Source organism: Patella vulgata, chromosome 6 (assembly GCF_932274485.2).
Source record: "Patella vulgata chromosome 6, xgPatVulg1.2, whole genome shotgun sequence".
NCBI classification, from domain to species: domain Eukaryota; kingdom Metazoa; phylum Mollusca; class Gastropoda; family Patellidae; genus Patella; species Patella vulgata.
In genome coordinates, this window is record NC_065884.2 from 70,315,118 (window position 1) to 70,339,002 (window position 23,885).

The following is a 23,885-nucleotide window of genomic DNA, read 5'->3' on the forward strand; positions in this document are numbered from 1 at the left end:
AACCGAGCAACTAAAACGGCATTAAACACCCTTAAAAAGGACAAAAACATAATAATTAAGAAAAACGACAAAGGCTCGTTGTGTCATAATGAATCGTGCAGACTATATCTCAGAGGCAGAAAAACAATTAAGTAATCCTATACATTACACTAAATTAGACCAACCCATCTTTAAGGACACCGCAAATTTAATAAACAACATCTTATATGAATTGCAGGATAAGGAATACATAACAGCAAAACAATATGATTATCTATCTGCTAAATCTGACTGCCGACAAAGACATCTCTATACACTACCAAAAATACATAAAAATCCAGAAACAGAATGGTTTATACCTAATAAAATACCCAAGGGACGCCCAATAATATCAGACTGTGGCAGCGAATCATACAACGTATCACAATATATAGACCATTTCTTATTACCCCTAGCATGCCAACACCCATCCTACCTTAAAGACACTAACGATTTCATTCAGAAAATCAAACAGTTAAGAGTCCCCGAACACACCGTTTTAATATCCATCGACGTACAAAGCATGTACACGAACATTGATAATAACACAGGTATTGAAGCAGTTAGGAAAGCATTTCTTAGGAACCCGCAAGCATCCAGGCCGGACGAAGAAATCCTCAAACTACTCAACATTTGTCTGAGGAGGAATGACTTCGCTTTTAACGACCAAGTATACCTTCAGTCTTCCGGAACTGCAATGGGTATACACCCACCAGATGCCGTTTGCAGGGGAGAGGGCCAATAACTGACCAGCAATTCGACCCACAAACCCCACTCATCTAAAGACTAATTATGTTACATAATGGATTGTAAATAATTGTCATTTTTATCTGCATATATCCCAGTATAATCAATGGAACTTCAGCTTACCATTGTGGGTCCATTTTCGTGTCTGGCTTCCAGATACCGGCCCCGTGTCATCTTCGACTTTCTTGTAGGCCATTTGCATTGAACAGTTTCTAGTTACCGGACCTTCGCCTGAAAATAATAAACATATATACTATTTGATTTTATTATACAGTCAACAAAAAAATACAACGAAAACGGCATTTGTTTGGACCCAAATCTAAGCCGGTATGCCATTTTTTAAAATCCGTTTTTGTCTTGGCCTGTAACTGTTGTTAACATTCGGTAGATTTTAATCCGATTATCCACAGAGAACTGAATATGTCACAATTATCTAGGAGCTTGGTCAAAACAATACATCCATAGTCTGGAAAATAGCAGGACAAGAATAATAAGCAGGTATATCTACAAAGATAATGTACCAGTCTCTTCTACATATTGCTGACTGGACTAAGACTATGATGGCTACAGCTGGCTACGAGACTTACGTTAAGAATTTACTCAATTTTCAATCACTGTTTATGAGAAATATCTTTGATCCAGAAACACAAAAATTTGTACATAACTTCTTATTCGTGTATTTGATACATTAAAACAACAAAAGTTTTATAAAGGGCTATATTGTAGTTTAAAAAAAGGCTAACAAAAGGATATAACTAATTTAACATTTTTCAATTAACATTCGGATATATAGATATATTGAAAGATTTCTGGGGTATTAGATTTTATTACATACTTCGAGAAGGTATTTGTTGAGTAATAAAACCTTCTAGTAGTTTATCGAGGTAAAAAATTATTCACAGTAAAATCCACATGGAAACCACCTAAAAAGTCATTATCACCAGCCATCCTAAAAACTTTCGACGAAATGAATATAGAAATATCATCCATTCAACCACAGTCACAAAAACCAAATCTCAACCGAGCAACTAAAACGGCATTAAACACCCTTAAAAAGGACAAAAACATAATAATTAAGAAAAACGACAAAGGCTCGTTGTGTCATAATGAATCGTGCAGACTATATCTCAGAGGCAGAAAAACAATTAAGTAATCCTATACATTACACTAAATTAGACCAACCCATCTTTAAGGACACCGCAAATTTAATAAACAACATCTTATATGAATTGCAGGATAAGGAATACATAACAGCAAAACAATATGATTATCTATCTGCTAAATCTGACTGCCGACAAAGACATCTCTATACACTACCAAAAATACATAAAAATCCAGAAACAGAATGGTTTATACCTAATAAAATACCCAAGGGACGCCCAATAATATCAGACTGTGGCAGCGAATCATACAACGTATCACAATATATAGACCATTTCTTATTACCCCTCGCATGCCAACACCCATCCTACCTTAAAGACACTAACGATTTCATTCAGAAAATCAAACAGTTAAGAGTCCCCGAACACACCGTTTTAATATCCATCGACGTACAAAGCATGTACACGAACATTGATAATAACACAGGTATTGAAGCAGTTAGGAAAGCATTTCTTAGGAACCCGCAAGCATCCAGGCCGGACGAAGAAATCCTCAAACTACTCAACATTTGTCTGAGGAGGAATGACTTCGCTTTTAACGACCAAGTATACCTTCAGTCTTCCGGAACTGCGATGGGAAAACGATTTGCCCCGAGTTATGCAAATCTCTTCATGGCGGAGTGGGAAAGGGAAGTTCTGCCACTCTGTCCATTAAAACCAGATTTCTATGGGCGGTTTTTAGATGACGTTTTCATAGTCTGGACCTACACACTAGACGAATTTTGGACGTTTTTCAACATTCTGAACAATCATCATCCATCTGTCAAATTAACCGCAAATGTAAGCCATAACAGCATAGATTTCCTTGATACTACCGTTTTTAAAAGTAACAACACCAAAATCACAGGCCAATTGGAAACTAAAGTATTTTTCAAAGAAACCGACACACATCAATTATTGTTCAAAAGCTCCTTTCACCCAAAACATACATTCTCTGGCATCATAAAATCTCAGATTCTCCGTTTTCATAGGATATGTACTCAGAAGACCGACTTTGAGTCAGCATGTACATTGGTATTTAGCAAACTACGGGAAAGGGGATACTCCAAACGCTATCTACGACGTATAAAAAACAACACTCTAGCTGAGATTGCCGCCAAAGAAACAAATAATATACAATCAGCACATAAAACCAAAATTTGTGGCCATCCAAGATGTCAAACATGCAAAATCTTAAACATATCCGACCATTTCCATAACAAAACCTCTGGCACAAAATTCCCAATATTAGACCAACTTTCATGCAGTAGTTCAAACATAATTTATCTAATCTCATGCAGAAAATGTGACAAGCAATACGTAGGGGAGACTCAAAATGCACTTAGGGAAAGAATTAACGGTCACCGGTCTGACATAGTCACCAAAAAAGACAAACCTGTCTCAATTCATTTCAACCAACCAAATCATGACATTTCAGATCTCATTGTCACGCCAATAGAAAAGACCAAGAGCGACTTTGAAACTTCAGAAGAAATTAAATCGTTTAGGCTAACAAGAGAAAAATTCTGGATTGACAAATTGAAAACAACAGCCCCCCTAGGTTTGAATATTCATACGGCTATCGCAATAGCTCCTTTTGTAGTTCCATTTAGCGCAACAGCAGCAAGTGCGTCCAAAATCATCAGAAAACACTATACTGATCTCCAAGAAAATCACCCGAAAATATTCACACAGAAACTTATAATTGCATATTCTAAAAATAAAAATCTGAACGACATCCTAGTGCACAGTAAATTAGATTAAATAAGACCAGTCTCCACCCTGACCCAAAACAAACCATATATCAAATCCTATGCCTAACCGTTAGTAATTAAAATCAATTAGATATAAGAATCCCTAGCCGTAACCCGGTGATGTGGAACAAACACGATTTTTTTAGAAAATCCAATCCGTTGTAGGAAACACACTATCCGAGAGCCACAAATTTATTTTCTTTTTTCTTCAGAAACAATAATACCAGAATACCAGAAGCACCACCCAAGGAAGACCATCAGCGCCACCAAAACCAATAAACAGTGAAATCGCCTTTGTATATAAATCTAATGTATTGTATGTATTTTAATAAAACTAGGAAATATCACGAACTAATTTTTCATCATCCTAGGTCAGTGCTTATGTGGAGACTTAACCTCTCCCCCAAATTCTTAAACCTAACCCTTTTTAAAAGACTGAACTTGGGTCTAATTTAGTTTTTACTTCTCTTAAAAGGGTTAGGGTTCGGGTTAGTATTCCCCTAAATAGTCATTTGTATAAAGCGGCTATTTTGGTATGAGTTCTGGCTTGTTCTGGAATTTGTTGCTTCTAGTGGTGATAATATTTGTACCGTGCAGTAAGGACGGCCAGCCCTCGATAAACTACTAGAAGGTTTTATTACTCAACAAATACCTTCTCGAAGTATGTAATAAAATCTAATCGGGTGAAGATTAAGCCAGTGATGTCAATAATTTATTCTACCGAACATTTACTAATTAACAAAATCACAACTAGTATATGACGCTATTTTACCTAGATTTCGTCTAATAGTTTGGATGCAGCTATGGCGGGTGTGGCGCCAAGCAGGGTAAGCTTACTCTTCCGGACACCTGTTATCACTGTTTGTCGTGTATTCTGTACACAATGAACAGTCCATCTGCTGATTACACTATTTTGCCTTATTACTCTATTTTGACTATACCGTTTTTTTAGGACTTGGAATTTTGTCTAATGGTTTGGATTGTTCGTACTTGGTTTTATTTTATTAAAGGGACATTAGGATAGATTAGATAAATAAGCTTAAGTTCTCACTATAATAGTTCAAACTGATGTCCCCCGCCGAAATCCCAAAATAAAAGCTGACACATATTAGTTCATAGCACATTTATTTATTTTCAAAATTATCAAGAAATCAAACTGATTATCAACTATACACCAAGTTTCATCACTCTCTATCAGATAGAAACAAAGTTATCTAGTCCAAAAACATCGACCAACAAAATTCCTTAGCACTGCTGAGCTTTAGCTCGAAATGTTAATCATTGAACTCAGTCAAGACATTCAGCTAATGAACATCTACATCAAGTTTAAATATGATACCTCAATTAAAAGCAGAGTTGTTATGTTCCAAAGTCTTGGCCAATCAAACTGCTTATCGCTCCTTAGTCTAAGCAGACAATTCTCATCATCGAACTTAGTCAAGGTAATTATATAACGAATCTATACTCTCGCGTAATTAAAACCAAAGTAATCGTGTTCCAAAGCATCAACCAATCAGATTGATTATCTCTGCTTACCGTAAGCAGACAATGTTTATCATCGAACTACATCAAAAGACATACACCTACAGAACGCCTACACCAAGTTTGAACATTCTCGACCAATCAAATTGCTTATCGCTCTGCTTACGCTGAACAGGAAATGCTCATTATCGAACTTAGTCAAGGTATTGATGTAATGAAACTATACACCAAGTTTCTTTGCTCTCACCCCATCAAGGCATTGACCTAATAAACACCTACACCACGTTTGAACATTCTAGCCCAAAAAAGTGTGACAGCCAGACGGACGGACAGACAGATAGACATATATTGACGAACCCATTTTAATAGACCCCTGCTTTCTTGGAAAAGCGGGGGACAAAAAGTAGATAATAAAAACAGAATACACAAATTTTAGCCTAGCTTCGGTCGTCATTACTAACGTTGGTACGATAATAGACTCAGTCTCGAATATCCATTTATACGGTTATTTCATCCATCACAAACCGTATTCAAATCAACTTAAATCATAGGCTTATGATGGCATCAGGAGTTGATTATGGTCTTGGTAAGTTAATTAATGTCTAATTGATCATTTATAGAACATTTAAATGAGCCTCACTGGGAAAAGGGCACACATTAGCAGCACGATTGGAATCTGCCATTTGGTCACATATCAAATTAGGTAACAGCTTTTATCCAAGACTTAGCCTCGATTCGCCATTTTTCAATTCAATAATTAAATTGCGACCGTCTTTCAATCCGTTTAAATCTCAGCCACCCGATGACCCGGGGAGTTGTTTATGGGTTTATCGTGGGAATAAATGTCTAAATATTAGTTTATATAACATTTGAAACCACAATAAAGACCTGAAATAGGCAGATTTATCGCTTGCATACCTTAATAATACATACCTTTTATTTGCTCTACTAGTTTGTCATGACCGAAATATGTCAAACATTCCATAAAGGCATCGAAATGGCCACCTTGGTATCCTTTAAGTATGTTAATTAGTTCTGATACACCATCTTCAGGGTTTGCTACTTTCAAAATTCTCTTCAATTGGTAATCAAGCAGAACACTGCTACTATTTAAATATCGTGCAATATATCCTATTTCGTCTGCAAGTTGCGTTCGTAGGGTAATTTCGTACTCAGTATACTTTCTTTTATGGTATGGCAGAAGATCTAAACTCAAATTTAAAAATAAAATTGAGGGATTTAAAGGACAATATCACATATGTGATAGAACTGGTTAAACACATTCTAAATATAATTATAACACAGAGATCATTGCTGCGATAGATGCGTAATAAAGGTTTCAAAACTTGGAAGTGACGAACGCAAAAGGAAAACACGAGTCATCCCTCTATATAAACAAAAGGCAATGGCAAAAGAAATGCAGACAATTTTTAAGATTGAAAATTTAAAATGTGATATAGTAACTAAAAGGACTGAAGATTAAATTTACGTTTTGCAATGATTTTAATTTTATGAAACCGTTTTCTAGTGTGATATAAATAATTGCTACTCTAACTTGAATTTCAATGAAAAATATAAAATATTGTTTTCAATTTACCTTTGCGGATGTGTTCAGCCATTCTGGACCTCTGTCTGCAGAGAGAAAATAAAAGGAGAAGGGTTATTTAAATATGATATAGTGTATAATGTATTTCCCAGAGGTCATGCGAAAACCTTTTTTTTAAACTTTGTAGAGGATGATCTTCGACTGACCTTTACAAGTTCAGGTGCATGATAGGTCTACATGTCACATGTCATACCGCGTAGATAGCACGTGTCTTACTTATATCGTTCGTTGTAATACAAACTGGTCCGGGCAGAATTGGTGCCTTTTACTCAGTATATCCCTTCGCGTACTATTTTATGTACCAAATGTACTTTCAACCTTTGTAAGTTCACGTGCTTTACAGATCTACATGTGACGTCACATCATACTAGAAAGCACGTGTGTTATTTTACAGATCTACATGTGACGTCACATCATACTAGAAAGCACGTGTGTTATTTATGTCGTTCGTAGTAACTCAAACTGGTCCGAGCAGAATTGGTGCCTTTTACTTATTGTACCCCTTCGCGTACTATTTTATGTATGTTATATGTACTAGATATACTTTCATCTCATTAAAAATTTGTTCTTAATAATTTTAACAAAATGAGTTAGAATTAAATCTGGAGAAGGAAAACAGTTAATATTGGGAGATTATTAACTCGCTTCCTATCAGTGATTGTAGCGGTTAAGCGAATGTTCACGGCTTACCAGTTTTGTATGATCTATTTAGATTTTCATTTGAAAGTGCAAAGCCTATTTTGCCTCCTAGTGTGTTCATTCACAATAAAAATCTACATTAAAGTTTTGAAATTATAAGACCAGTTGATGCAGAAAAGTAGGATGGGAAATCATAGTGTACATTCAAATCCTTGCTAAAAACACACATATTCAGTGCAGATGATGGGAAACTGTCGTAAATGTGACGGACTAACTCAGCGACAGTGAGCAAACTTTTTGGATATACAAATCCATTATTATTATTATTTATTATTATTTTATTTTAAAATTATTGGTGGTTCGAATCCCCGGTCGTACGTGACAAGGATTAGGGTCGCCTGTTAAACCGTATGTTAGTCCCGAAATGACCTAGTTTGTGTCGAGTGGACGTTAAACACCATTTCTATCTCTCTCTCTTAAAATTATTGGTACATGCGATTTCAATCTTATCAAAAACATGTTCTAAATTTTAATTTACAGAATGAAAAAAAGTTACTATTGTGAGCTAATTAATCTGTCATTGATTATAGCGGCTTAGCAAATATTCACTGCTGATAAGTTTGGAGACAGTTTAATAGAATAACATATTGTTAAAATTATAATTACAATGTTTACCTTGTTTATCGCACGCGATGTTGACATACATAATATGTGACGTCACTTTATATACATTTGGTGTCACTTCTAAAAATAGTAACATTTGTGTAATAACCTGGCTGTTAAATGAGGCCTTCCCTCTTTACCATTAAACTAGTCACCAATTAGAGAATATAATCATTAGATAAATGATACTAACAAGGCATGTACAAATAGTACAGGACCTAGGACCTATCACTAGTTGTCCTCTTTCGTCATGCTTGATAGACTGGGTTGTTCTATTTCTCAAATATGACGGGATAATCCATTCAAGATACGAGGGAGAGCTGAGAAAGAGTAATGGGGATTAACGTCCACTCGATACAAAAAAGGTCAATTCGGGAATAGAATGCTACAATTTTATTGTCACTAATTCGCTTTATCAGTGGGAGGAAACCGGAGAATCCCCTACTCCTTGTCATGTACAATCGGAGAAACGAAACCAGCAGACTTATGATCTAACTCATTAAACACATTAACCCCCACATATCCCCACCCCGTTCACTCCACATTCTAGAAACTAAATTCTTACTTACCCAAGTGGATTTCCGAGACAAAATATCGATGATTACCAATTGATTCCGTTAAAAATAACATGAAACTGATTGGAAAATGATTACAATGAAATATGTCCTGGTGGTGATATATTATGAAATATTTCCGCGTCTATTTATATAATTTAGGTTAATACTTGGTGGAGATACGCGATGAAATATGTGCGCGTCTTTATATATTTTAATACAGCTATAAATAGAGCAGGGCTTAGTATCCCAACATTTTACATAAGTTTTTTTGAGACTAACAAGCGTTTATTTTTCAAGACTTTTATTTCAATAACTCCCATGTACGCACTCCTTGTTACGCACAAGCGGGGAATAGAAACCAGGCCACTTGAATCAATGACAAAGCTTATAATGTATTGCGCACGCGCTAAGCACTCGGTCACCAAATCCTCCTAATACTATAGGTGTATTCAGTTAAGTACGTGCGGGTTGTGTATTACATTGTATATAGTATATCTACAGCTTTTCCTGATTAGCATATAATTAGTATTAAAAATAGAGATAGGGGTCTGACATAGGCATTTGGACTATTCCCCGATCTCCTATTCATTTATAGTAAAGAAAATATCCCATTAAAAAACAACTATAGGCTGTTCTACCAGTCTGGTTTTCTCCCACTGATATTGTAAGGTGCAGATTGTGTTTATTGATTTTCCGATTATAAACAAACTGTGCATAAATGTATCAAATGAAATGAAATGGGGTTTAACGTCCAACTGTTCTGCCCCTAAACGGGGCTAATGAAAACGGGCATATGCCATACAGTGTGCTATGAGGGAAATTTTGCCCGGGCAGCGGCGCTACGGCCTACACCTATATCGAATTACAACGTCTAGACAGCTGTCCTTGCATAAATGTATCAATTATAAAGTTACTTTTGTAATTTGATAAAGGCGAAGTAGGATAATATTAAATACAGCGCTGTTTAATCGACCAAAAAAAATAACCTTTATGACATTCAACTTGGTCGACCTATACAATTTGCATATGCATTGTGGTGATAATATGCTTTCTGAATGGATGTCATGTGATTATATATGGATGACCTGCCCCTAATTTCGATTCGAGATCCTGCTGTCTACGTACCCGTTTCCGCGCACGATTGTACCGGCGACAAACTCAGTATAATACGCATGGAGTGGGGTCATTGGATTGCAGGTGCTTCCGAGAGAAGGAAAACGCACCTGAAACAGCCTGATAAGTGAGTTTGCTCGATAAGCGTTCTTGTTACGGAGTTTTGTCTCGCGTCTACTATGTCCTTGCATGCCCGAATGGATGTTTATGTTATATCCCTGCCAAACGATCACCTGATATATGTTTGGTCTTGTGACCTGTTACTGTTGTAAAGCGGGATTATCCCGCGCTCTTTTGGGGGAGCTTGTAGCCCGGATTTTGATAGAATAAAATATCGTATCAGATTGCTCTTACCGGGGTCCTGTTTCACGAAATTTTAACTAAAGATAAAATCCAAATTTTAGTAGATACTTCAATTTCGATTGGCTAAGCACTAAAATCAATCTAATATTATCCAGTTAAATTACTAAAATTTGGATTTTATCTTAGTTAAAATTTCGTGAAACAGGCCCCTGGTTTATAATAGATCTCAAAGCCAAGAGCGAGAGTTTAGAAAGCAATACACGCCGCAGTTGCAACTCATTCAGTTTGAAAATGATGAATATTTTGGTCATGGTGTATGTTAATGCTATTATAAAAAAAAGGCTGCGATTCAAAGAAAATTGACCTCTACTCTGCAAAGCAACATTTCCCTCTTATGCCGTCATTTATGTGGGATTCCCCAGCAATGTCTGCGATATTTACTACACATTGGAATACAACCAATTGGGCGCGGAAACGCAGTGTTTTTCCGCTGCTAAAAGGTGTGTGTGTGTGTGTGGGGGGGGCGAATGGTTAGCACGTGCGCGCTGTATTATAAGGTCTGTCACTGAGTCAACTGTCGTGGTTTCGATTCCCTGATTATACGTGACAAGGGGTAGGGTCGCCTGTCCAACCTCGTGGGTTTTCTCTGGGTTCTCCGGTTTCCTCACACTGCTAAAGACCCCTACCCGCAAGCGAATTATTGAAATAAATTGAACCATATGTTAGTCCCGAAATGACCTAGGTTGTGTCGAGTGAACATTAAACCCCATTTCTCGCTTTCTCTCTCAATACAATATAAAATATCATATCAATATGTTTTATTTCTTTAATATATTTAAAAGAACACAGAATCGGATGTAACAAAAAGCACACAGAACTAGATGCATTAAAAAATGAATAATGCAAATGAAATGGAATATTTACATCAACTTTAAATTGGTAGACATCTTTTGTTTCATTTGATTAATACACTCTATTTTAAAGAAATAATTTAAGAGTTGAAAACAAATAAATTATGCAAATTATTAAGCTATTTGTGTTCTAGAACTTCACAATATGAATTTATTCATATGCATCTTGAACTATTTTATAGATACGATGAAAAGCAATGGATTTAGAAATTATATACAGCTTTACCAAGAGGTGTAGTATGTTTATTCTCTATCATCCAGAAATATATTCTACTAATATTAATCCTCCGGTTTCCTCCCACTGCTAAAGACCCCAATGCACAGGCGAATTATTGAAATAAAATTAAACCATATGTTAGTCCCGAAATGACCTAGTTTGTGTCGAGTGCACGTTAAACCCCATTTCTCTCTCTCTCTCTCACTAATATTAATCTGGATACATTGTCAACATTTGAAAATAATATGTCGTTGGCTAGATTATCCGATCTTTTACATTATCACTAAGTCTAAGGGACGCAACTAGTCATTAAACAAAATGTTGACGCCCAAGAAATTAATTTAAACATGCATTATGCAAGTGCAAAATCTGCTTATTACAAGTCTTTCTTTAGGCCTGAAATGTTATCTAAATTATCAATTAGACATTAATTAACTTATCCAGACCATAATAAACTCTCGATGTCAAGGCTAGCCTTCGATGTTGGCTGGATTAGATTCCTATATGCCGCTAACGGCCGTTGATCATTAAATCAGAAAAAGTGGATAATCGAGACTATGCTGTTTATATTAATGATTTTAGTAATGATGACCGAGAATATGCAAAAATTTCACCCGCTTCTTTCTCGGCTCATAGTGGATCAATTTGACTGAAATTTTCAGCAAATTACCTTTACACTTTCTAGTTTTTAACTATTATAGCGAGAACTGCCATCTCTTTATCTTATCTCCCATAATGTATCTTTAAGAATGCCATTTCAGAAAATCCATCTGATTACATTGCATCGAACACGACGCAAAAGCACAGGGAAGCATCGAACTTGTTAAATTCACTCAATTTAAGATTTAACATTTATTAGAATTAGAGGTTAACACAACTATAACCCAACGGGGTAAGAGAAAGAGATATTCACCTAATAGTTGTCAACACAGTTTTATATCGTTCACTTTTTTAGTACGTCACATAATGTTTTTGCTTAAATGGATTCAAATAAATGTTAAATATTAAAACAAACCTGTTTCGGGTATAAAGACAAAATGATGTTGTGATGTTTTATAATAATCTATTAAGTAAACAAGGCTAAATAGTAATAGTAATAGTAATAGAAAATATTAAAATATGTAATTAGTATTCCAAAAGCAAAACAAACTTACTAATAAGACAATGGGGTAATTTCAGTTCTACTATAATATGTTTTCTTGGGCATTTAGTTTGATGAGTCTGTGCTCAATATAAGAACTCACTATTATTATTATTATTAATAATAGTTCGCTATACATTTTTGAAAAAAAAAGTTTCTATTTAAAAACTTGCAACATACTTCATTACTTTCAATACTATTTTTATTTATAAAATAATGTAAAATATTTTTACGATGATAAATCAGATTAAATTTTCAAGGCTTCAGCTTAATATGAGTACCCCTCCTCCTGTACTGGAAATCGTCCGTCATTTAATTTCTCCAATTTCAGTTCAGCCAATCTATCTTCAAGTCTGTTGGCTACCTTTCTGTAAACAGGTCTAAGTGCGTCAAGGATCCTGGGCAGTACTTGTTCACCGCGATCGCTTAAAATCTCATGGAGCTTGGTAGCACCGCCTACATTAAAGTTTTCTTTTATTTCTCGTCTAATTTTCTCTTTGTCGTCGGAATCTATGATCATTTTGGTGAACAACTTCATCATTAGGTCCCCGATGTGGTTTTTGAATTCTGTCACCAGGAAATCTTGCTCGCTATTCCATATCTCTAAATGGTCTTCTTCCATCGCACCCTTTTCTACTTTTCCTGAAACAAAAAAAAAATGTGTAATAATATAAATTATATAATTGATGTATATAGCCCCTGTAATCCAGTCAAGAGCTGCTCAATGGCGCTTTGCAACGGTAAAAGATTGACATACATATAACAGATAGAATATCACCCACAAAATTACAATCAAAGTAAAATTCACACAAGGAAGAAAATAAAAGTAGTTTTTCGATAGGTCGAATAGAGTTATTCCCCTTTGATCTGTAAATTAATAATATTATTAATTCTTTCTTTAAACACATAGAATCATATTAAATATGACATGGGGTACTGGGAAGGCACGAGCGATGTTATATATACACGTGTTTTCTAATATTTCTTTTAAAAAGGTAAACATATTCAGAGGTTCATGAAAAGACATGGATACGCGCACCACATGTATAATATTAAATACATAACGTTTAAACTAAATTATTTTGCGTGTTTTCCCATACACAAATATTGGTGGCATTACAGTATTGAGTTATTCGTATCTTTGGGAAAAAAATATTCGCTTAATTGACCAATAAATACCATTGAAAATAGAGAATTTTAATCAGGTGATTCAGTAACCAGGGTAACCGTATTTTGAAATATTCAGGAATAAAGTTGAAAATTCTGCCGTCATGTTGTTTTTTTTTTGGGGGGGGGGGGGTAGGTGTTAATTGTGCACACACAAAATATATTCTTGGAAATTATGTTCACTGGTAGCCACGAATTATTGTTCTATTTTGTCAAATCTAAAAATCATCAATTGCCGTTTTATCCCACAACAACGTTTACAGGAATGCGACCATTTCTGAATCTGATTGGTTAACCCACCGGACAAATGCGCGCATGCAGATCTCAACTTCCTGCAAACTAGAAACATGCCTGATGATGTTACATGGAATGATGTATTTGGGTTAACATCGAATAAAGAATCAGCATGTTTTCTCAAATGAAAGACTAGAAAATATAACAATTATTAGGGAACGAATTTTAAGTTAGTTATTGGAACGTGTTCTAATTCTAGAAGTCTTAAGTGTGGAGAACCCATAAATGCTCATTCTTTCATCGCTTCACCTAAGGGGAATAACTCTATTTTAAGCACACCTGTTTCATAACTTGATATGTCTTACCTCGTTGCGATCGTGTAATTGGTCGTTCTATTTTGACGTCCTTTGGTTCCGGTCCTGAAAAGAAGAAATATACATATACATAAAAACAGAATTCGATCTAAACCAGTACAAGGCTCCAATAAAGAAACAATAGAAGCTGTATTTTAGGCGACACATATAACTTTGTTTCAATTCCATTATCGAAAATTATAAAGTGATTAAAGATTTTTTTTCTTGCAAAGATTTGGGTTTAATACAGGAAAGATTAAATACTGAATAGTATTGTTTAGGTATTAATATATAGTCTACATTCACATGCTGTATAAATGAAATTAAATGGGGTCTGGTTTGTTGTTTTTTTGCACCAACCGGTATATTGAAAAAAAAAGGCATGCACCATGCGCGATACAGATAATTGTTTTCATTGTTCGAATTCCAACAGTCAGGGCATTTTATGTGCACCTCAACGTGTACACTGAACCTCGGTTTGTCGTTCCATCCCAACGACTATACGCTATTTCCTATGTCAGTGCTAGAAGGGCCTGGCATGAAACAGTATCAAGTCGGTCCGGTGGAACAAATACAAAGTCAAGCAAGGCATAGGCGAAATGTGAGCTGCCCAGACAAGCTTTCCTTGATTAGCATACCGTGTGGTGAGCTGCCCTGGCAAGCTTCCCTTCATAGCACACCACATGGCGTATCCCACTATTCCTTGGCGCGAATGGCGCAGCTAATTAGACCATAATTAAACCCTACTGGTGTCATTTAACTTCCGATTCTGCTTCACCTTTATAACATACCTGAATCTATTACATCAGCCATTTCCTCGAGCTTCTTCTGTCTCAGGCCTTTCAAAAACGTATCATAACAATCACCACATTCGGTCATGAGAATGCTTATCAGTTTCTTCACTCTTGGTTTACCCCTTCTTTGTTCTTCTATGTCAGCCTTTTGATCATAGTCAAGAACGTCTTCAGAGAACAGATAATCAACAAGATCATCACAGTTGACCAGATTACTGTATATGTATTCGATCTTCCTCCGTATTTTGTCGGAGTTTTCTTTCGGCATTTTCATACCCGGCATTTTGTTGGTTTATCTGACAAATAAAACATTATAAATGATTTACCTTGATCACGAAACGGAGATGGGGGAACATTATCTAAAACACACTTTCATGTCCGGAAAAAGCGGAGGTGTATCTATATTGTTAATAATTTATCAAATCAAACATCGTCAATACTTTGTATGGTATTGTATGGAATTGACATCCTTACTGAATCTTGCCTGACAAGGACAGCTGTCTAGGCGTTCGGATGGTACAACAACCGAGGTCCCGTAACAAAAAAAAATGCATGCATAATTGCCCATTCATGGGCACTTTGATATTCATGGGCGCCATAGACTCTTATGGGCCCCGAGGAGATGCGCCGGCTGCGCCCCATCTCGTGAGGCCCCTGCCTATGGTGTACACTGTTAGAAAAAATCTGGTAAATTTACATGAAAATTACTGGCAGCAAAAGTTGCCAGTAAATTTACTGTAAATAAACATTCAGCTGTAATATTACAGAGTTTCTGTAATTTGACTTTGTGAGTAAATTTACCTTAAAACAGTAAATGGAAAATAACATGAGTTTGTTTTTTAACTTTGGACTGTAAATTCACCGCAACACAGTAAATGAACGGTTACAGTAAGTTTGTTTTTAGACTTCCCAATGTAAATTTACCTAAAATCAGTAAATGAAAAATTACAGACAAATGTTAAAAAAAACACAATGATTTTAACTTCCGTTCCAGGATTTTAGATGTAAGCTTGTGGTACTGTCTACTGCAGGCATGGTAACTCTGCTCTAGAGACAGTCAAGCTAACACTGACCAATCGGTTTAATTAACCGTCTTCAATTGACCTTGGTTACGAGATAATACTATCTATGACAAGAAAGCAAAACATTTTTTTTATACGTTAATGAACATACTTACAATCTGATCAACGCACGATAAATAATAATACACGTTTTAGATCGTATAAATAAAGAAAATTAAATATATATAACATGCAATATACCAAATTTCACAAAATGTGATTGTCCATATTATGGTTAATAAATTAGAATGAATACTATAAGAAAATAATTATTAGGAATGGTTCGTTGTTATGGAATACTAAAATAAAATAAGAGACAGTAAATTAACATAAGAGACAGTAAATTTACCAATAAGTAAATTTACAAAATAATGTGAATAAACGTAAATCTGTAAAATTACCTACTGGCTTTGCTATTTTCATTTCAATATTGAAATATTACGCATGTATTTTTACCGGGGTTTAATGTGCCTTTGGTTTCATCAAAGTTTATTGTAAAAAAGAATGAAACTTGGTAAATATACATCATTTTGGTAAACATTTAGAACATTTTTGGTAAAAATTTAATTGCTGTAAATTTACTTATATTTCTAACCTGAAAGTTTACAAAATGATGTGAGTAAACGTAAAATCTGTAAAATTGCATGCTAAGAGACAATAAATTTACCGAATACGATAACTACCAATAAGTTAAACATACATTATGCAAGAGCTAAATCTGCCTATTGCAGGTCTTTCTTTAGGCCTGATATGTTCTATAAACTATGAATTAGACATTTATTAACATGAAAAGATCATAATCAACTCATGGATGCCATCTTATGTGTTGGATTTTCACTGGATTTGAGTCCGATCTGGGGCTCAACGCTCATTAATGATTAAATTCAAAAATAGATAATCAAGACTATGTTTTTTTTATCGTACTGACTTAATAAGTAATGTTGATCGAGGCTAGGCCTAACATTCAGTCTCTAATATCTCGGTTCCGAGGGGATCAATTTAACAGAAATTTTCAGCATATTCCCATTACATTATCTAGTTTTTAACTATTATAGTGAGAACTGCTGTAATTTTATTTATATTTCTAACCTAAAAGTAAATTTACAAAATAATGTGAATAAACGTAAGATCTGTAAAATTACATGCAAGCTTGTTTATTTTGAGTTCAGTTTGGAAATATTACATATGTAAGAATGTATTTTTACTGATTTTGAATGTGTCTTTGATTTCATCACCGTCTATTGTAAAAAAAGACACGAAACTCTATAAACGTACATGAAGCTCCGTTAAAATACGCCACACTTGGTAAAACTACTACATTGTGGTGAACATACCGATAATTAAGGTACAAAAACTACTTGTACTACTGTAATTTTACAAAAATTTCTAACAGTGTAGGGACTAATTTTAAGTATTGTGACCTGTAGCGTGTCAACAAACAAAATGTGAACGGACGTCCGAGCGATCAGGGGCGACGACATTATACATCGACATGAACATTTGTGCGTATAAAATCTAATCGGTGGTATGATCAGTTTCATGATCATATGACGTCAGAAATTCAATAACGCCGTCATTAACAGTCGACAGGTTTAAAGACAAATTATTAAAATGAGTTTAGAATTTATCATGTGTTAAACTAGGGTCCTTTTTTCATTTTGTTGACTACTTTATAAATTGCCGTGATTATTTTTTTAAAATCTATTTGAGTTTTAATGAATGTTTTTATCTTTAGTTTTGGATTTTAATAAATTCCCACAAATCTAATGACATGAACTATTGTAATGTCTATGTACAGTTATTATATATTTTAAAAATAGTATTTGAGTTTTAATACATGTTTTTATTTTTATTTTTACCTTTTCATAAATTCACACAAATCTAAAGACATGCATTATTTCAATGTGTGTGTAAAGTTATTATATATTTTTCTTAAATCGTATTTGAGTTTTAATACACATTTTTGTTATTAATTTAAGTTTGTATTAAATTCGCACAAATCTAAAGACATGCACTATTTTAATACAGTTAATATATATTTTTAAAACCGTATTTAAGTTTTAATACACACTTTTGTTATTAATTTTAGTTTGTGTTATATTCACACAAATCTAAAGACATGCACTATTTTAATACAGTTAATATATATTTTTAAAACCGTATTTAAGTTTTAATACACACTTTTGTTATTAATTTAAGTTTGTGTTATATTCACACAAATCTAAAGACATGCACTATTTCAATATATATGTACAATTATTATAACCAAATAGAGCAGACAGAAGTATAAAAATAAACCCAGCTAAAAACCCACGTGACGTGGTTGTATTCAAACCGTGAATGGATGAATACTGTATCAAGATGGCGGAATCGATCAGTATAAAATGACATTTGTAAGCCTAAACGTGTCATGCGGCTCTGTATATTTTCCATTAACACATTTCAAACTTATAAGACATGAAGCACACTTTATTTTAAATTCATTACACAGTATTTGAAGCGATGACAGGTCTATTTATAACCACTGAAGTCAGAATATATAGTTACATGTATTAATAAGTCGTACCTTTTGACGTCAAATTATATGATAACTTACTTTAGGCTTGATCGATGTCAATAGCTGTAGTTAGTAAGGGTGCTTTTGATATATATGGTTTTTCCTTCTCCCTTAAATCTATAAGGTAACTTGGTTATAACAACGGGTTAGGCCTACACCACCCTAAATGTGTGTCTATCATCAGAGCACGGAAGAATGGAATTCTGGGAAATCGGGAATACCCAGAAGCGACTTATTTATAGGATCACTGGGAATTCCTACTTACATGTACTCAATGACTGTGAAAGAGAAACGTAGGGTTTAAAGTCCACTCGACACAAACTAGATTGCGCGTAGGGGTCTTTAGCAATGGGAAGAAACAGGAGTACCCGAAGAAAACCCACGACGTTGGACAGGCGAAAATATTTAGGACATAATGAATATTTTATAATCCGATTACACGTGTCACGTAGTCTATGGTTTCGGACTCATTGTAAGATTTAGATAAAGCAATAGTTGTTATCGCTATAATACTAGTTAATAGATAATGAAAAATGAATATATTGAAAATTTCAGTCCATTACTTCATTCCGAACAATAATAATACATGTTTGAAGTTTTGACAAGACCTGCAATTGGCAGATTTAGCTCTTAAATAATGCATATTTAAGAAACAAATGCATCGTTTAAAATGCATCGCTTAACTGTAAGCGGTATAGTATATAGTTATTAGGTGGGATCTAAGCAACGCTATCTTAAAAATAGGTCATACATATATAACGCATGTGTTTACGACATTATGTATTGTATATGGTAAACTAATATTCGCTGTTAACAATGACAGCTCGCTGAATTCAACTGAAAAGGGAAGGTTCCCAAACGATAAATTCTAAACTATGCCGAGCCTATTTAACTATATATTATTGATATCAACAAGTGTATTAAACATATTTAAAATTGTTTATTATAAAATATTGATATACAAGCGATTATTGAATAGCAAAGATTGATCGTGCCCATGACACATATGTTAGAAATGCTATCCAGTCAAATCTTTTCAATTTTATTTTCAGTTTTAAGTGAAGAAAAGGGTTAATATTCAATCAAATAATGGATCGTTTGTCAAATAGACGAGTCAGGATCACGCTACAACGACGACGCGCAAATTAAACACCCTGTTATAAACTAATTTAAGTGACATAACTGATATGTAAAATTGTCCATTGCGTGTTTTTGAAACAATTTTAGAATCTAACTACAGTGCATTTTTCCATTTTCGATTCCTGTCAGTGTCGGTCCCGGGTTATTTTCTAATTAGAATTCAGCAGCAATAACATTAGGTCAATCAGTATCGAAGATGATAACAAATTAAAGGACAACATTACTTATGATCAGAGATACAGCATGAACATGATTTTATTATAAAACTCCTTAATAACGCCAGTACATAATAATCTATACACATTCATATTTAACGCTGAACAATATGTATTTCTCTATAAAATCATGTGTCAAAATTGGTTCAAATCTAACTGCATATTTCGAAAGTGTCTCTGGCGTTTGTTAAGGTTGCATCTTAAGCCCTGTCTTATTTTGTGTTGTTGTTCTTAGTGTTTAACGCCCACTTCCACCGAAGGTGATATCGCAGACAAGTTGTCTTTTTTTTCATTTTCATAAACTGTGGTGACGTTAGGTGGGTATTTACTAATGCCATTGGATATGCTATCGAACACGGTAGATAATCTACAGAAGAAATTAAATATATTACATGCTGATGTCATCCTTAATGTAAATACTTCAAAATCAAAGGTTGTAGTATTACGAAACGGAGGCGTGGTACGACAAAATGAACGGCTGTATATTGTCTATCAGTCAAAGCTTTGTCCCATAAATGCTTTGCTTCGGCACACCGTGTTCTTGAAAAGTGCTGAAATATGGGGATATGAATATAGACGGGATATTGAAAATGTGAAGTCTCGGTTCTATAAATTTGTTTTATATAAAATACATCAGAGCAGTTTTGATATGGCTAAAACCTACTATAATGTCTAAAACCTACTGTAATGGCTAAAACCTGATGTAATAAAAGATATCCCAAACAGGTATATGTAATGTTTAGGAAGCTTGACATTCCTGGGAGGATAACTTGGGCAATTAGAATTATGCTACTATTGAGCTCAAATGGTTTTTGCATAATGTTTGATTCATGGACGAACTTGGTAATCGAACGACCTTTCTTTTTCACAAAGATTAATTGATATTAACATGTAGTAATGGATCAACTAGAATTCAAAGATTTTTGGATATATAAACCAATTTATATGAGGAACTGTACTTAACAGAACACATAAAACATAAGGGGAAATATGCAATATTGCAAAATTGGTTTCATTTAGCTCACAATCTGTTCCAATCTGATTAAAACACAGATCCTATTTCGTTTCGTTTTTCATAGTTCACATTTTCGTTTTATTTGTCTATGATCTGGAAGAGTTGTTATCATTGACGAGTTGTTGGGGATGTGAGTTATTAGCCAATGCAAAGGTCTGTTACTGCGAGCTTTTAGCGTGAACTGCAAGAAACTGTGCGTAATCCAATAGAAACACCAATGCCGATTGATTAATCAAATATCTGACGCCATAGGGTCAAAAGTCGCTCACTTGACCTCTGACGCCCCCCCCCCCCAAAAAAAAACAACCCCAAAACCAATTGGCCAGATCTTCATGTAGTGTAGGGCATCGCACGTATAAAAAAGGGAATCGAAATATAGATCTTATAATCGATTGACTCTGTTCAGAAAGAATTAAATTAACTGTTCTATTTGTTAATTACGTAAGTGTGGTATGGTTGAAGAGGGTAATTGGTAATTATTATAATATCTGTGATCAAGTTAGATACTAACAAAGCACAATGCCATCATTGTAGTGTAGAAATAGACTTGTTTTCTTATTCAGTTATACACATATATAAATAAAGCTATGTATAAAATAATTACTTATGATTGTTCAATATATTACCCCACTCCCCTAAAAAAAAGCATAATGCCATCAAGTATGTCATTGTAGTGTAGATATAAATAGATTTATTTCCTTATTCTGTTATACATATAAAGCTATGTATAACAGGCAATTAAACTAGAAATATAATAATTACTTATCATTGTTCAACATTATTATATTGCATTATCTTTAAACCCAAAAGTAAAGTAATTTATTAAATAATTTACAATGTTTAAAGTATCTGTCCATACAATATACACCAAATTCTTTATAAATTCTTTATCAATTCTTCATCAATTCATGATAAATGACTTTATATATGCATAAATATTATATGTATCTCTGGATCTTATGATGAGCATAACGAATAAATAAAATAAGTTAATTTATTAAATAATCTACCGTGTTTAAAATATCCGCCCATATATTATACAAAAACTAAATCCTTTATAATTGCTTTGAAAAATGACTCTGTATATATGTTCAAATGTTTTATTTATCTACAGGTCTTATGGTCTGCATAATGAATGTATAAAATTATTATTATTATTATTATTATTATACACAACCTTAAAGACAACAAAAATAATGCTTACAAAACATATAATAACCGATAAATTAAACTCCGCAGTTTCTGGGTAGTACATCAGCCCCAAGTGAGATAAGTATTGTGATAGGGAGGATTATGACATTCTCAGTTTTTAGTTTTAATGTCTTCTACTAATCCATTTCCAGTTAATTTAGTATGGCCTCAAAGTTGCTAGCGATTGTGGGGCGGTGTAGTTATTATTTTCATTATCATTTAAATATTGGCTTTTGATTTCTGATGTAAATAACTGCTGTAAATAAAACAGCTCGTAGACTACCTAATGGACATTATCATTTTTATACCTATCCGAAGAGAGAGAGAGGGAGAGAGAGAGAGAGAGAGCGGTGGTGGTGTGGAGGGGGCTTTGGTAACGTCCATTCGACGTAAACCAGGTCATTTCGGGACTAACATAATGGTTCAATTTTATTTCAATAATTCACTTGTGCGTACATGTCTTTAGCTGTAGGACTTAGTAGGAGGAAACCAGAGGACCCAAATAAAACCCACGAGTTTAGACAGACAACCTTAGTCCTTATCAAGTACTAGACGGGAATCGAAAGATAGATTTGATGATCTAACCCGCACTTTTTAAACCATTGGCCACCTATCCCCTGATCTACTTTATAAAACCATAGATCGTAATACGTGTTGTCTTGATCTACCTGTATCAACACACAACATATTAAAATATCAATAATTACATCGTTTGTTGTAAAAGAAATCAGGTAGTATACATATCATAGTATACAGTTGTGTTACTAACTTAATATAAGATAATAATTTATACTTACAGAGAATATAATCCAAAATAGTCACTGATATAACACGACAGGTTTTTAAAGTCCGACTACTGGGAACAAAATGGCGATTTGTTAAGAACCAGGAAATATTTCATTCATGAAGAAACCGAAACTAACTGACGTCACTAGTCGATAATATTTCCCTGTATAGACGCTGAACACTATGTAACATTATGAATACTATGTATTAATATTGTCCTAAATTAAAGGTAATTCAATAATCTATTTTCACATCTTCTACTGCATGTTGTCTGCATATCAAAACGTTTTTAAAATTTATGATGTCGAGATTGTTTCGGAATTGCCTCGTTTCATGAACACTGAAAATCACAAGATTTGCACTAAAATAATTTTGAATTGTTTTTGGATAGTTTATCAGAAAACCATTAGAATTTGTTTTTTGTTTATAAAATTCTGCCCCATGCTAACGCTTAGTATGAAAATGAATAGACTTCTTCGTCTCATGACCTTAAACACTGTGCATAAATTTAAAGTCAATCGGATATTAACTTTAGCCTCCAAAGCGTCCACAAGCAATTGTGGACACCGGACGGACGGGGGCGATGACAATATACGACCACATTTCAGTGCGGGCGTATAAAAAGCAACTACAAAAATAGTAAGAGGTAACAAGGTTCGTATAGTTTTCAAGATTTTATATTACAGTTGCATAAAGTGTGATCCCGTTTTACATACAGTATCAATATCAGTAATATATTTATAAGAGAGGGAGAGAGAGAGAAATGGGGTTTAACGTCCACTCGACACAAACTAGGTCATTTCGGGACTAACATATGGTTTAATTTTATTTACATAATTCGCTTGCGCCTAGGGGTCTTTAGCAGTGGGAGGAAACCGGAGGACCCGGAGAAAACCCACGAGGTTGGACAGGCGACCCTACTCCTTGCCACGTACAACCGGGGATTCGAAACCACGCCAGTCGACTCAATGACAGACTGTATGATACAGCGCGCACACGCTAACCATTCAGCCATCCAACCCCCCATATTTATAAGAGGGAGAGAAGAAAGAGAGAAATGAAAATGGGGTTTAACGTCCTGG

At 34.4% G+C, this 23,885-nt stretch overlaps 1 long non-coding RNA gene across 2 annotated transcripts; it reads right to left on the bottom strand.

Moving 5' to 3' along the window:
• Positions 1-10,824: 10,824 nt before the first annotated feature.
• Positions 10,825-22,958, bottom strand: LOC126823778 (uncharacterized). Of its 2 annotated transcripts, none has more exons than XR_007681307.1 (4): positions 22,815-22,958; positions 14,836-15,134; positions 14,057-14,110; positions 10,825-12,932 (listed from the first exon to the last, which is right to left on the bottom strand). It is a non-coding gene; the product is annotated as an uncharacterized LOC126823778 (long non-coding RNA). The 2 variants fall into 2 exon arrangements; XR_007681308.2 differs by lacking the exon at positions 22,815-22,958 and adding an exon at positions 18,496-18,654.
• Between the last annotated feature and the right edge of the window lie 927 nt (positions 22,959-23,885).